Here is a 13,339-nt window from a genome sequence, read left to right as displayed (position 1 = left end):
AGATGCCTCGTCTGAGACCAAGGATGGGCAGCCGTAGAGGGCAGCCGAGGAGGGCTCCAACTGAATCGTCTTCCAGTGAATTGTCAGGGAGGCGTCGGCCTTTAACTCGCAGCAGAAGAGGGAGATCTCGCGCCACCAGCTCTCGCCCCGGACCTATCCCTACCTCTGGTTCCGCCATCTTTACCTTTGATAGCGCATTGAAGAGACCCAGGATCACTACCTATTTCACAGTGGTTTTTCAGGAAGAAAGCCAAGTAGAAGATATAAGGATACAGTCAGGGAATTCAAGGGCAATCCCGGCTCCCTCTTCTTCATTACAGTTGAATGTTGAAAATGCTCCTCCGCAGGAGGCAAATGAACAGGCGGGCAGAGCTCAGGAAGCGATGATGGTTGACCCGGATCCCGCTGCTCAGAACGCGACTCAAACAGAGGACTTGCCAGACATGGGCTGATGTCGTATCATAGAAGAGCCCCTTGATGATTAGCACGTCCACCCATGCCTTTTTTTTTTTGGCATAGTGCCCCTCACCAATGGGCATGATTGTAAGGCGAATAGGTTCTGGGATCTTTGGTGTTTCTTAATTTTTTGGAGTTTTTGCACTGTCATATGTATCACAGATCGATCCCCTGCGAGGGATGTAAAATTAGACAGTTTTCATGTATGTTTGTTTTGGACAGTTCTGCCTCCTACAGGAGCAGAATTCTTGACTTCGGTCATGATGTAAATTTACCATTTCCCATAGAAATAGTCTTATGGGAAATAGTCTTATGTAGAAAAAAAAATATAATGGCATATCAAATTAAAATAAAAATATTTATTTTGCATTTTTATTTTAATGTGACGAAATCATTTTACAGTTTATACGTTTTAATTTATAACCGACATTTAATTTTGTTTTTTTAAACCGACATTTAATTTTGTTTTTTTTTTCCTTTCTTTCTATATAGTAAAATACTAATATTTGTTCTGTATTTTGATTTTAATTTGCCCTACTCATTTTACTTCTTTTATATATTAAAATACCAATATTTATTTTGTATTTTGATTTTAATTTGACCTACTCATTTTAATTTTTTATATATTAAAATACTAATATTTATTTTGTATTTTGATTTTAATTTGACCTACTCACTTTACATTTTTTTTATGTTTTAATTTATAGCTTACATTTAATTTTGTTTTGTTTTATTCCTTTCTTTGTATATATTAAAATAATAATATTTATTTTGTATTTTTATTTTAATTTGACCGATTCATTTTACATTTAATATGGTTTAATCTATAGCCGACATTTAATTTTGTTTTGTTTTATATATATATATATATATCACATAATGTGTCTTTTGTGTCATGTCCCAGGGTGTCACAATGTCTTGTGTCAGATACTCCTACTTGTGTCCTTCGTGTCATGTAACTTAGGCGACGAGCCAACATGTCTACTTTGGAACACATTGCAAATCCATTCTCTAAAAAAATATATATTGTAGCCTGGTATAGATGGTAAATCTGATCCATAAGCCAGTTTTTTCTCAGGTGAAGCATGGTAATATCTCCATTAAGGATTGACAGCATGACCTCTTCCACAGGAAGGAGCTACTTGTTAAAGGTATGGTGTCCCATATTCTCTTGCAAAGCTCACCAACAGGATACGTGTGTACACAAAAATTATCTGGTTTGTTTTCAATCCAGCAAATTGCTAAACCACCATAACATATAAAACAATTTACAGAAAACTAAATAATCCATCAGATACAACATTTATTCTTTGTCTTAATAAGATATAAATAAATAGTGCCAGCCATAAAAAAGTTTCCCACTAGAAAAATATGCCAAGCCAGATGGCATTTCTTCTACTGGGCAATCTAATGATATCATCGATAAGGACTCACTTTGGCGAAGTGTGTAGAAAATGTTCTGGGTTTATTTTTGAGCAAGAGATTTTATTAAACTTGAGTACAAACTGGGACATGCCACAATTTCATTAGACAGCAACTATTTCTAGGAGGGAAATATAGAAAGACCAAAAATGGAAAAGCCTTGCTTGAATCAAAATAGAGCAATTTTAGCATTACTTATACAGCTTCTTCAGAATCAAGACAGTTAAGAGAAACATTGGGCAAGCCCCTACATCGCTCCTAGTTTTCAATATACGAACTAAAATTTGCAGCCCAGGTCTGCCGGAGGGAAAAGCAGCATTCCATGTCTAATCAGCTTTAAGCTGGCATCTTGAATATGAGTACAGGAAGGAACTAACTGTATCAAAGATTCAAAATTGCTATATACAGATGATCTCTAACCACCAAAGAATAGTAGAGTATATCCACCAGAACATACCTCTAACAAGTAACACCCACAAAAGCTTTGAACAGAATACTGTGTCAAATAGGGGTTCTAATAAACATCCTCACAAGTGTGAAGACCTCGTCTCCACGACAGACCTGTTCATGGCTCACACAACGGGCACCTTGAACAAATTCCAATATAAACCATAGTCCATCGAGCACACAAATTGAAAGATCGTTGGCCAGCTATATTTCTGAAATAAGCAACTCAAGAAGAAATAATCAGCAACAGGCATACTGCTATAACAAAATAGTTCTAAATAACAAATTTCGGTGATGTAAAAAACCTATTCTTCAAAAGGGTATAGGATATGCAAAAGCCCAAAATATGCAACTTGGCACTACCCAAAAAAGGACTAAGATAATTTGAGGAAAATTATGTAGCAAAGGTCCGAATCAACACACCATGAGAATACAAAATTTCAATCAGGATGCAGAATTGGTTTAGAAATAACAGAATAGAACCAATAAATAAAACAATTATAATTTGCTACTCAAGATGCAGGTATAAGAAGTGATGTTTGAATACAGTATTCTAAACAAGTTACACATTTAAAGATAAAAGTGCATACAACAAGAGTGTGAAAATTACGGTGAAATAAGGAACAACTACTAGAAAAAAAATTGCAATATTTTGCAGATTATTGATTTTACAATAAAGTATTTCATATTAACTTGGCAGAAAATTGAAGGGATATGTCACAATAATCTGATAGTCTTTGAGAAAACAAACTCTTCAAGCACAAGAACACTAAATCGCTGGCTAAGGATAGCAATCCTGAAAGCATTCAATGAAGACATGTTGGCCAGAAATTGAAATTGAAATTTGTGTTAGCATCCACAAAAGACCAAAACAAGTCAAACAGAGTAGTGAGCACAACCAGCATTAATAGCCAACCAAAAGAAGGGCACAAAAAGCGCCCCTTCAAGAAATTAAATGAAAAGTGAGTACAAGAGCAGCATTAAAAGAAATGACATAAAAATAAGCATCCACATCAGTTATCTCAATAAGGAAAACCCTAGGAAGTGAAGCAGCACCCAATAAAGGATCATAACCTAAACTAAGATGCCATTGCCACAAGGAACAAGGGAGTCAACCCTGCTCAACATCCATATCAACACTAAGTGCTGCCAAATAGCGTTCTTTGTACAGTGGACTGCACTGATAGGACCTTGGGGAGTAATAGTGGGTGGCACCAACATGCCTCTGAGTCCCAATGGTCGCTGGGGCAGAAGGTAATGAAGTAGAAGCAAACGTAACATTCAGGGCTGAAGGCCTCCTAATAGAAAGAAACTAGAAATGGATCTGTAAAGAGGTTCCATGAATGGCAACTCTCATTAAGCACCTAGGTATTGGGGTAGAGTATGTACACCTATATAGCTAAGTCACAGGACACGTCGTCCAGGGTCCCGTGTCCCGTATTTTACATACTGGACACGAAAACGGCCCTAATACGTGTCGAATACGGTTTTTATCGTGTCCTGTAAAATGGAATACGTATTCGCCGGCTTTTGTCGTGTCCTGAATTTGGAAAACTTGTATTTCGTTGGTAGAAAACGTTGCCTGCATAAGCTGCAATTTTTTTGAAAGAAACAAATAATTTTTGAGTGGGGTAACTTAATGATCAAGTCTAGGCCCTCATATTGATATGCTATTCATGGTAATGTTAAATTCTTAAAGTAAAAGGATGAAAATGAAAATCATCCTTTTACTTAAATTTTTAACATTACCATGAAATGACTCAGGATGTTTGAGAGTGGTTTCGGCCTCATTGGATTTCATATGGAGAAAGTAGAATTTTAGATTTCATTCAAAATATAGCAGACTTATCAGTGTTTCAGGATTTCAGGATTGGAAGATTGTAATGTTTCCAGGTGACACCACCTGCCCAGGCTACCCCTGCCACCAGTAGAGGACGTGGTCTACCTCCTATAACTCCTACTTCTAGTTCTTCAGCTTCTAGAGCATAGCAAACATCACTGCCAACTCCACCAGCACCAACATCTACATCTAGAGGGAAAGGGAAAGTTGTGGCATTTTCTTGCAAGAGGGGCGGAGGAAATCAATAGGATTAGACTTCAGTTATTTTCTTATGTGCTTGTCAGTTGTACATGAACAATGAACATTGAATATTCAAGAATCAAGACCAAGCATATCACATTCTAATTTCTAAATAATAAATTTTGATTCTATTTATTTTTTTAAAGTGAACTATGAACTTTGAGAAGTAATTATATTTTAATTTGATTAGATAAGTTGCAACCTGCAATTTAATATGGATAAAAAACTATATTTCGATATATATATATATATATATATATATATTTATTAAATATATATAAAACGTGTCCCCCGTGTCCTGTTTCCAGGTCGCTGCGTTTCGTATTGAATACTCGTATTTACGTGTCCTCCGTGTCTCGTGTCCTCGTGTCATGTGACTTGGCTATATAGACTTTAGCAATCAAATCACTGTGTGGCAAGGGATCATTTGTCCCAACAAATAAGAGGGTTTCACACACCAATTTGGTGTTTGGCTTGGCCATGACCTTAAAATTAGATTATTATTGTTATCATTATGTATTATTGTTGTCATTAGCGGTAGACTCATTAATTGTGATTGTACCCTTTGTCTCTCTCTCTCTCATATATATATATATATATAGCTTTAGGGACCATCAAAAATTATTTGTAAACATAAGATGTAAATAAGGTTGACCCTCTCGAGGTAGCATTGTTATTTATTCAATCCTTATTATTATCTAATATCAAGGAATGTCGTTACTTATTCTTTCCATATTTGGGTCATTTGGACCATAACATCTAGTATCAAAGATGGAAATCCTTGGTTTGGCTCCATGAAATGAATCATCTTACCATTTTCGCTCTAACATTCTTTTGGACCACCGGAATTGTATGGAAATAGTCTGGTTTCATAAAGGAAAGAGTTGAGTACAATGGGTCAAAACTTCAAAATTCAATTCGCCTTATAGTTGGGGTTACAGCTTGTACAAGATAGGATTTTCTTCTAATCCTCAAACCAAGCTTAAATGGGTGGCCTCAGTGAAACGATCATATCTAAAGAGTGCGAAGTCCAAATTGAGTGCCCCCCCTGTGGGAAGTTTCAAGCCCACATTTTAGACATGTTTGGGAAAAATTGACTATGTGGCAGTCCATACAAGTCCCCTCCCCTACAAGACACTAAAAACAATAGGGGTTTTCGTAACTTGGACCTAACATATTTTTGAAAATTTTAAATTGAATTAGACTCTCGGGAGTCTAGGAGCAAACATGTCAACTTATTACATTTTGACATTTTGGACTTGAAAGTGTATAGAAATCAGATTTAAATCGTGCAAGATCGACTACCAAAGCCGCAAACCCCAAATCAGCAGTTTACAAGGTATGTCAACTTAAAATTATCATAACTTCTAATTTGAAACTCAATTTGTGGTGATTCAAAACAAACAGGTTAAAAGCAAGAATAAGTGAAATGTATAGATATCAATTTGCATACCATCTGAGTGGTAGTTCTTGAAAAGCGACCATTATCATCGAAAGAAACAAGACTATTTTTGTAGGGTAAACAAAAATGGAATAACCTACCAAGTGAACAATAATGTTGAGAAATTACAGAATCCCTCACCAATTGGCAGAATTAGTCGACAAGAGATGCACCTTGGAATGAGATCTTCATGTAGAAAAATCTCACCAATTGGCAGAATTTGTCGACAAGAGATGCACCTTGGAATGAGATCTTCATGTAGAAAAATCTGCAGCTTATCAAGCATTTATGACAATGCCTGTTTGAAGGGGTTGAACCATAGTATTGAATATTGGCCAGTTTATTAGGCTCAGAGGTCAACCCGGTTTGGGCCGAGGCACACCCCAAGTTTGGTACCAAACCAATCGGTTCAGCCATAAACTGGCCGGTTCCCTCATAAACTGGTCAAGTCATTGCCAGCACAGCCGCGGACCCCACACCCAGTTGTTTTGGGCAGGAAACCGGGGATTGTTTCCCTCCAAAAACAGCCCCTCCAAGCCTTTAAAAGCACTTCTCCCTCTCATTTGCCTCACACGTCTCATTTGGGGTTTTTGTGAGCTTCATTGTAAGCTTGGAGACTGCTGATTTTTTGCTGGAGTAATGCAACAACAAAGAGTTTGGTTTGTGTTTGTCATCTTGGAGATGCTTTGGAAAGTGCCGAGTTTTTGCTGGAGTGATGCAAAAGCGGAGAGTTTGGGCTGTATTTGTCATCTTGGAGTTGCTGTGGGGCTGTCTAGTGGTGTTGGGCCTTGGCTGTGAAAATTCCCTTGATATGCAGCAACTGGAATTAATTCTCCTAATTGATTAGAAGTTTATTAATTTTCTGATTCAAATCGAATTAATCACACAGCAATTTCTTCACCAAATAAAAAACACTGCAGAAGCAAAAATAGGAATTGAGAAATGCTAGCACACACACATAAAAATGACACAATTGTTTTTGGACAAAAAGTTCCAGGAAAAATCCATTGTGGTAAAACCGTTGCAGCGACCGAGGGTTTATTTTATTATGCAGCAGTGAAATTCAGAGTACAACTGGATGTCAAAAACTGGCAATCCACTACAAAATAAATACTAGTGAAATCCCGGTTACAGGCTCCCTCTGAAAAACTAGTTGTCCAACCCCAGCGTAGGCTTTTCGGTGCCCTCGCAGCTGATCTTTCTGTACTCGCGCAATCCACGTGACTGTACTGGGAAAATCCGCATGATCCACAAGACTATACTGCGAAAACTCGTGCAACCTTAATCTGCGACTTATCGAAGAATTTGCGCATCCCTTGCAGTTGTATTAGGTGATCTCACGCAAGCTTCTCTTCTAACTCTTCTGGAACTAGAAAACTTCCTTTGGATTCATTGTCTCTGCCCCTCTGGCACTTGTACTCAATCTCACTTGCTCTGGAGAATAAAACTGTCTAGATCATAAAGTATCTGCCCGTGCCGCCTTCTTGGTTCACCCTACTTCACACCTCCATCTACCCAGCGACCACTTCTTATAATCTCCAGTTGAGACTTCAACGACCATGATTAAAACATAATTGATGGTTGAGATTATTTTCAGGTCAATCAGTGTGAGTTTCTAGAGGATTCACACCTTTCTCAATTAATTACTATTAATTAACCACTTTTCCTATGTTGGACTTAGGAAAAATTTAAAAAATGGTCATTTAATTTAACTGAGCTATCTCTAGGTGGAATTTCCAAAAACGATTTATGGGTTTTGGAGAACTCGTGTTTTAACTATTGAAAAATCTAGGGCAAATTGTAAAAGTGTTTTTATAATGGATTTATCTTATCTTTGACAAGTTCTTGTGATACCTTTTAATTCTTCTTCTTTAATTATTTTTTTCATCATCAAGATAAATGCCAAACAAGAAGATCAGAATGCAAACAATAGAGACACCAAAGATAGGCTCCAAGCCAAGGCAAAAACCCCTAAACAGGGAAAAACCCAGAAAACTTTTCTTATAGAATCAATTCAAAGAGACTTCCAAGACCAAGACACAAGACTACTTCACCAATTGATCAGGTCAGCCACCCAAACAAAACAAGATATGTTGCTCCTTCCTTCACAAATTCGGATTTGCTGCTCTTTCCTTCACAAATTCGGACCTTATTCTTTTGTTGTCCTCCTGCTCTTCTACACACTCATTTTCTTGCCTCAGATCTGTTTATGAAAGTTGAACTATGTTTTTCTCAAAGGAGGTCGAATCCTCTTTCTTTTATAGGGCTTAGAGTGGGTGCATAAGCCTTTTCTAAGCCAACTTGTAGGGTTGGCCAACCTGATCATTTTGGTGGCTTCTAGACATTTTCATTACATAAAATATATTTGTTTGCTTTGATACGTGAGCCCTCCAAGGGACTTAACATCATGACTTTGACTTTTGACTCAAGACATAGACCTAAAGCACACAATGGGTGCTTGACCTATTGACCATTGACCCAAGCATGAAACCCATGCTTTAATAAGTCAATTTCTTTTACAATAAAAAATTACTTTTCTTGAGTACAATAATAATTACATTGTGTCATGAGACAAATACAATTATGAAGTTTGAAACTAGTTACATTCTTCAACACTCCCTCTTAACTAGGGAGGTATTCATAATTGACCAATCAGTACAAGGACAGTTCTCACTTTGAAAAGTTCTCATAAGAAGAATCGGATTGGTAAGTCATCTTCATAAGCTATCTTCACAGCTTATATCAATGCATCTCTTTATATCAACCAGCATTGTCATATAGCAAGGCCATGACGAACAACTCTACCTCTCCACTAGATTAGAGCACAATGTCGAGGAGACAATGATTTATAGACACCTTCATCATTGTCTCTCAAGGCACATACCCCATCCGAATGTTCACAAGGTATGTCCTTTTAGGCTCATTTCCCTCTTTGAATTGCACATCTTCAAGGAATCTCCTCTTCGACTACTCTTGCTTTTGGATGCCCTACCTCATCCCCAAAGAGTATCGATTCTTGGGACTACTTCTATCAAGAAGTATAGGTCTCATATGCTTACCCAATCCTCCATTCTTTCTTCATTTATGAAAAGACGAGAAGGATGTGTTTATCTCTCCCTCTGAATCAGGAAAGATTTATTCATTCCTTTACACATGAAAGGAATATATCCAAGCTCCCTCTCAACTAGGGACTTGCTTTCAATATCAGTTGTTTATTCTTCTGTGGAGATCATGGTACTATCAGTTGCTTCTAGGTCTCCTTTATCATCAACTTCTCATCATGGATCCATCTTCTTTCACAAATTTTCGTAGGGACAAGTCGTCACTTTTCATATCATCAATCTTTACCTACTTCATATTCACGAACCAATCACTATGGATCTTGAACGTATCTCCCTCTAACCATCGAGAAAATGATCTGCCAAGACATGATCATCGAACCATTTGCAACCTACTACCATTCTTATCAATGATATATATCCTTTCAACTTAGACTGCCAAAGTCATCCACTCAATTTCTACAATTGAATCTCAATCATATCATATTTGTCTATCACTAAATCTTCCTGCAAAACATCTTCTTTCGATAGCAGAACTATATCGAACCATCAGAGTCATCGGATTATAATAGCTTCTTTACAACATGTCATGCCTTGTCTTCATCAACATCCTTTATCATACATCCAATCATCAAGAAGAGTCTTCCTCACATCAAGTCATCTTGTCAAGAATTTTGTAGCTCCCTTTGAAGTCAACAGTGTTTCATATCATATCGGATGTTGATTACTACCAACATGTCTTCAACCAGAAGAGTCCAAAGGAATTCAAAACATGCCAACGCAACCAAGCATATTTTTGTATCTTGCTCTTCCTGCATACTGAAAACATAAGTTAATTAAATCAAAGAAGAATTTCAAAAAACATTCAGACCTCTTACTTCAGTTAATCATCTAGCTTTCTTCAAATTGTTTCCCATCTTGAAGATGGGACTTCATCATGTTGCAACTATACTAGCAAACTTCTAGGAAGCTCGCTCCAAATTTGAGAGAGTAGATGTCTGCAATATCATCATGGTCCTTCTTCTACTAGGCGGAGAAATCTTCCCATGAAGTCTTCTAATGGAGGATCCTTGAGTGATCCTCATCAACCAGTTGTTGCATGAACTTCTTTATAGATGTATAGTGAATTCTTTAGTATATTGTGTCATAACTTTATTTTCATCGATCAGCTCATAATAACAACCTTCCCAATCAACAATACATATTTACACCGCCATTCTTCACATGAATCTTACCAAGTTATGCCCAAGGATCCAACTTGATTACCAAGTTATCATTCTCAGGGTTCTTCTATTTCCCTCCTTTTATCATGCTCACCAAACCACAAGATTTACTTTTCTAAGCCATCTTTCTTTGCTTTCTTCATGATGCTCCTGCAATACTCATTGACAAACACAACCAAGCAAATATATTCAAAAATAAAAGCATGATGTTCATTAGTTATAGTTATTTCAGTACTTCCAAGGAATCTAAGAGGGTGGTCTCCTAGGGTATTTAAATACAAATCTTAGCTTACGAAATCGTCACATACATCCATACTTGTGTTTATCATATACCCTAGACTCCACACAAGCCCTAGAAATCATGAAGTAGGGAATAAGCAGGATATGATAAGGGTTTCCAGATGACTAGGATTTATCCATGAACCATCTAAGGTTTACAATCCTAGAATTTAATACCAATATCTACAAACCCTAGAACCATATAAATAATTAAACCCTAAAACACTTCATGTTAGACCCTTAACAAATAAACAAGCTATATGTACCTCATTATTACATACCTTTGTCCTTTCTTGATTCTAGAAGTTGTTATATGCCATGATATTCTAATTGCTTTCAAGAGTGAAGACTTTCAACTTTTATTTTTAACACCATTAAGGTGTTATAGTATTTCGAGCTAGACTTACTATTTTCAAAAGCTCCTTCTTCTTATATGACAATAGGTCTAATACCTATTTCTCGGAGATGACATATTCCTTGTCATGCTAGTAAAACCTTGTAGGTGTAGACTGCTTCTTCCTTTGAGATAGAGAATATAGCAGAGACTTTTCATAAAATCACTAATGTAAGAGAATCTCCTTCCACTGCTTGTAGCTTATCAATGTAGACTAGATCCTAGATCTAGTTGATCAGATAGCCTTCAAATAATGTATATTTGTCAAGGGAGATAAACTTTGTATGCTACCAAGTAGACTTTGAATTACCGTCAGCTAGGTCTCTTAAAAAGGAAACTGATGTGTAGATACTGAATCAATCAAGGAGTGTACTTAGAATGACTTCAAGTGTGTTGCTTAGGATTTGACTTTAAATATACATATACCCTCGCTTCAAAATGACAAATTTGTAGGTGAGGATACTACAAGAACACATCAGTCACTGGAGCTGACTTCTTTTCACACTGTCCAAACCTTGAAGGCTAAATATATGAATGCTAAGAATTATGTTTTTCTACACAGGGATCTTGTCGGCTTTTTTTTATGTGATCGTTCTAGCTTGGAACATATGTAAATATACTACACTGTCATGGATCCTATACCACTGTACAGGACTGTGATTTTTCTCTTTTAATAAGGATGATTGTAACTTGATGAATGTCCCTCCAAGATAGACCTAATGCATCTTCAAGCAATTCCGTCTAGGTCTCTTATGAGTACAAGACTGTAGAATGGGTCTTGGTCCTCTACAATATGACTATGGCTATACTTCAAATTTTCCAAATGCACTTATACCCTGAATTTTTTCAGCTCTTCTTTCAGGGTGACTGTAACCTTATGTTAAGCCCTCCAATTAGGCTTATAAGGCCTCCTATCACTTCGTTCTTCTCATGTAATCAAGATATTGGCTAACAAAGCTTTATTTAGACCACAAAACGAGATTTGATTATCCACAAGTACAAACTTCTGAAAACTTTGTATCTTTGAGGTGGCTCAAAGAGTTCGATCTTCTTCAAAGGTGATTTCAGGCCTTAAAGATCATGCCCAAAACTGTGTTTCTTTTGTCAGAATACTCGGCCATGAATAGGCCATTAGAGTAGCCCTTCGAACCTCTAGAACAGGGCTTAAATGCCCCTCAAAACCCTTCAATCTTTCTTGTACAGGCCTGCGGCCTACACTCAGAGATTTAGGTCTTATAGAATTGTGCCCAAAATTTGTTTTCCTTTCCTCTAGAAGCTCGACCTTGGAGATTTAACTTCTTCTTCATGTCTTGAAGCCTTTAGTGACTTTCTAACTACCCTTTATGCAAGGCAAACTAAGCTTTGAAACCATGTTGATAAATCTAGGGTAGACTATAAGAGTGTCTTTATAATGGATTTCTCTTATCTTTGACAAGTTCTTGTGATACCTTTTAGTTCTTCTTCTTTAAGTATTCTGTTTTTCATCATCAAGATAAATGCCAAACAAGAAGATCAAAATGCAAACAATACAGACACCAAAGATAGGCTCCAAGCCATGCCAAGAAACCGTCTTCTCTTCTTATAAAATCTATTCAAGGAGACTTCCAAGACAAAGACACAAGACTACTTCACCAATTGATCAGGTCAGCCACCCAAACAAGACAAGATTTGCTACTCCTTCACAAATTCGGATCTACTGCTTTTTCCTTCACAAATTCGAACATTATTCTTTTGTTGTCCTCCTGCTCTTCTACGCACTCCTTTTCTTGCCTCAGATCTACTTATGAAAGTCAAACTTTTTTTTCAAAAGAGATCGAATCCTCTTTCTTTTATAGGCCTCGAGTGGGTGCATAAGCCTTTTCTAGGCCGACTTATAGGGTTGACCGACCTGATCATTTTGGTGGCTTCTAGACATTTTCATTACATGAAATATATTTGTTTGCTTCGATACATGAGCCCTCCAAGCGACTTAACATCACAACTTTAACTTTTGACTCAAGACATAGACCTAGAGCACACAATGGGTGCTTGACCTATTGACTATTGACCCAAGCATGAAATCCATGCTTTAATAAGTCAATTTCTTATATATATATTAAAATATATATATATATATATATATATATCTTAAGTACAATAATAATTACATTGTGTTATGAGACAAATACAATTATGAACACTGAAACTAGTTACATTCTTCAACATTAGCCTCTCCACAAAGTTTCGAGACTATAACACCATCGGATGCTACAAAAACTAACACTCCCTCTTAGCGAGGAAGGTGTTCTCCAATTGTCTCCATAACATCCTCCATACACGTTGTTGAGGCCTAACAATTATGATAACCTGCCACTGCCCACCAACTACTAGGCAACTCTGATGTTGCATTTGTGTTGTTGTTAAAACTACATTGTACAACCTGTACTGCTACCAACTCTGCATCTGCACTGCAACCCAACTAACACTCCTTCTCACTGTTGTCGTTGTTACTGCAACGACTACAACTGAGAAGTATACAACATACTGAATCCACTGTGT

General features: G+C 37.0%; 1 protein-coding gene across 1 annotated transcript in view; it reads right to left on the bottom strand.

Annotated features, from left to right (window-relative positions):
* Positions 1-1,902: 1,902 nt before the first annotated feature.
* LOC149161786 (uncharacterized) overlaps positions 1,903-13,339 on the bottom strand; it is a 77,586-nt gene continuing 66,149 nt past the window's right edge. The window contains exon 3 of the mRNA XM_089437041.1: positions 1,903-2,537. The gene's annotated coding sequence lies outside the window, so the exon portion shown is untranslated. The remainder of the gene's footprint in view (positions 2,538-13,339) is intronic.

This window comes from Pinus tabuliformis, chromosome 5_2 (genome assembly GCF_031772625.1).
Source record: "Pinus tabuliformis cultivar Carrire ecotype Pingquan chromosome 5_2, CPIR1, whole genome shotgun sequence".
Taxonomy (NCBI): Eukaryota; Viridiplantae; Streptophyta; class Pinopsida; order Pinales; family Pinaceae; genus Pinus; species Pinus tabuliformis.
The sequence above is the reverse complement of the archived record's forward strand: the minus strand, read 5'-3'. Positions and strand labels throughout refer to the sequence as shown.